The 3548-nt window shown below is 41.0% G+C and overlaps 1 non-coding gene across 1 annotated transcript; it reads right to left on the reverse strand.

Annotated features, from left to right (window-relative positions):
- Positions 1-3169: 3169 nt before the first annotated feature.
- On the reverse strand, positions 3170-3241 carry TRNAT-UGU. The gene has a single exon. It is a non-coding gene; the product is annotated as a tRNA-Thr (tRNA).
- Positions 3242-3548: the final 307 nt, after the last annotated feature.

Genomic DNA, 3548 nt, shown 5'->3' on the forward strand with positions numbered 1-3548 from the left:
GCACCCCTGAGGAAAGGAAGACAATAAACAGCAGACATACATGGATTGTTATCCGGCATATGTTTATTTTGCTTAAATCCCATTGAAATCATAGGGATTGAAAGGAAAAGGTATGATTCTCCATGTATTCATGATTAGGCCCCTGAGTCCAAAATTGCAATCATTTCCACAAATGCAACGACTCAGTTTTGGAGTCACTTGCACAAAATAAATGTCTGCATATTGTAACTGTACACTATCTCTTCACACAATATGTCTGTTCATGGAAAGGCAGGATGAGGCAAAGGAAAGATGGTGACAAAAGCAACAATGGACTGCATGCAACAAGAAAAGGTCCCCTAATTTCTTAGCTCAGAATTCAAGCCTGATGTAGAAGCTTTATAGAGAATATATATAAAAAAATCAGAGTATCACCTGATCCCTTCTTGTCTATTGGTGCATGTAGGCATTAGGCCTCCCGTTTACCAACCCAGGTGGGAATTACCAGCTCGCAGCCACAATTCCCTGCACTTGAGGAATTCAGGAGTGTGAAGAAAAAACAGCCTTCACATAGTGACACTCTAGCAAGCAGCCTAAAACATCACCCATCATTTATTTATTTATTGGATTTCTACCCTACCCTTCCTGCCGTAGCAGGCTCAGGGCGGCTTACACATCATGCCATCTCCAAGTTCTACTATCCCCAGGAATCACTCCAAAATCTCCCAGAATTTCCTAAAGCAGTTTTGGGAATACTAATAGGCATTTAATTGGGTGTAGCTGATTTCTATGCAGTTCTTTTCTTTGGCCAAACTACATGGAAATATATCAGTTGATTCCCTACCTGGCATCCCTGAGGTCATTGATTCAATGTCCAACATAGGCTTGAAGCCAGACAACAGAGGTCATTAGCCTCCCAAGTTAAAATAATCAGCCTTTACATACAGCCTTTGATAAACCCATCATCACCTTTGAGGTTTCTTCAAAGCACTAAAGAGAGAGTTGGGGTTGTAGTACAGTCATAAGAAAATGAAGGATATCCCCTTACATCCCAGTCTTTACTGCCTCTGGGTAGCTGAACACAGGACTAGTGAGTAAAAACCTCTTTAATCAGCAGCAACCATTCATTCTCGCAAGTAGCTTATAGACTTCCTAAGATGAACATTAGATATAGTGACCAACTAACAGTTTATTAAATCATATATTTTAGAGTTTATTAATCTTTCCCAAGGGCTAGTGCAAACTGCCTTTTTCAAGCTTACAAATAGTCCTACCCTTTGCTAGGTATACCCTTCCAATAATAACTTTATGTGTGAAAAGGATGATCTCAGATATGGCCAACAGCAATTTACATGATTAAAATTCTGCAAATCAGATCACACATGAAAACATTACACACTTATATATGTAAGCAGTTACTCAGAGAAGTCCAGGTCTGCTTTTTGGTTGAAAAAATATCTTATGTGTGCTGTCCCTTAGTAATTCACAATGCAACCTTTTTGTTGTTCATATACTCAATATTGATCCTTTCTGGTCCAGTTTGTAAATTATGAGAATAACATATTTCAGTATAAGTACAGCACCAATGTGAGAAACTTTACAAATATGGGTTAATAAAGCCCTATTGTTACCCAAAACAGAATATATGTGAAGGGCCCACAATGTGCAAAGACATTCCCTTGTTAGGACACAGCAAAAATATGTATTTTGGGTACTTCAATGCATTGGACTGAGTCTGGTCCACATTGAAACCAAGATCCAGATTGAGACCAACAGTCAAAAGAAGAAGGAGAAATAAGCTTCTTAAACATAAATTACTTTTTTTAAATAAAAGGAAAAGAGACCAAATTAAGCCAAGCAATTTGTAGAGCAAAAGAAGAATTACAGAAAGGAAACTGCATAACAATAGATACAGCAAAATACATTTCCCTGGAATAACTGCCTACCTACCTGGTGAATAAAACTAAAAGAAGAGAAGTAAGACATAGGAGCCTGCTCCTGCAGAGAATGAGGTTGTCCTCAGGGGCAACCGATTATTATTGGGGGATGAAACTGACCAGGCAGGGGAAGAAGACAGGTCCATAGAGCAGAAAAGTGAAAGGCTAACTGAGAAGCTGGGGTAACAAGATGTTCCCTTGGGGATATTTGGAAGTTAGATAGGTAAATATCTATGTTCAAGTACTTGTCATGATTGGGGGAGGCCAGGAATCTTCCTGTCCAGTTACTGAGATACGGAAGAAATCACTGGAATCAGTGGGTTCCTTATTGTTTTGGAAATCCGGGTTGTTGGTTGTGATCAAATTATCTGGGGAAAGACTCTGAGGTTCTTGTGGGAAACGGCCCTCAATTGAATCCCTCTTAGTGTAAGTATTTACATGATTTATAGAGACATAGCCCTGTCTTCCACCTTAGCATAACTCACTGCCCTTTTGATTATTTATTTAATTCAGGCTCCTTCTCTCAATCCTAGGCCCACACTAAGATGTACATATGTACCAAGTGGGGAACAAGCCAAGCCAAAAATGGGGGTTCCCAGAGTGTGAGGGTCTCAGGAGCATCACTCCCCTCCCCCTTTCCATGTTGTCTGCACATGTTGCACACAAGCTACTATGGAGATCAAGAAATCTGTGCACACTTCTCATATCTTCATGCTGCTTTGTCTTCAGTCCTGATACAAGTTTCATGAGTCTTGAGTAACTTGAACCTGGGCAGCCTAGTTGGGAGGTGCACACAGACCTCCTGATCTCCACAGATGCTCTTGCACCAGAAGAGAGGAGTATGTGTAGAAGTATGTCGATGATAGGGTGGTACATGATCTATGCCTGTTGGCTTTTTGCATCAATCTGAATGTAACTGAGGAAGTGTGTTTTGCACATGAAAGCTTACACTTTGAATACAACTTAGTTGGTCTTGAAGGTGCCACTTGATTCAAACTTTGTACCTGAGAATAGTTTCAGAGTGCAGCCATGTTGGTTTGCAGTGGGACAGTTAGATTTGGGTCCAGTAACAACTTAGAGACCAACCAGAGTTTCTGAGTTTAAGCTTTTGTGAGTCAAGTCTCACATGAAGCTGCTTATACTGAATAAGACCATTGGTCCATCAAAGTCAGTATTGTTTACTCAGACTGGCAGTGCCTCTCCAGGGTCTCAGGTGGAGGTCTTTCACATCACCTACTTCCTGATTCTTGAATTAGAGATGCTAGGGATTGAACCTGGGACCTTCTGCATACAAAGCAGATGCTCTACCACTGAGCCACAGCCCCTCCCCACTCCCTTCATCAGACAGGAGTAGAGTCTTGTATCTGACAATGGGAGCTTTGACTCTTGAAAGCTTATGCCCTGAAACTCTGATTGGTCTCTAAATGTACCTGAAATTAATAATTCTGGATTATACTTGAATAAGAACATCAAACGAGACCCAGTTTGGTGTAGTAGCTAGGAGTACAGACTCTAATCTGGGAGAACAGGGTTTGATTCCCCACTCCTCCACATGCAGCTGCTGGTGTGACCTTGGGTCAGTTATGAGTTCTTTCAGAGCTGTTTTCTCACGAGCAGTTCTCAAAAGAGCTC

This window comes from Gekko japonicus, unplaced genomic scaffold (genome assembly GCF_001447785.1).
Source record: "Gekko japonicus isolate JY-2015 unplaced genomic scaffold, Gekko_japonicus_V1.1 scaffold434, whole genome shotgun sequence".
Taxonomy (NCBI): Eukaryota; Metazoa; Chordata; class Lepidosauria; order Squamata; family Gekkonidae; genus Gekko; species Gekko japonicus.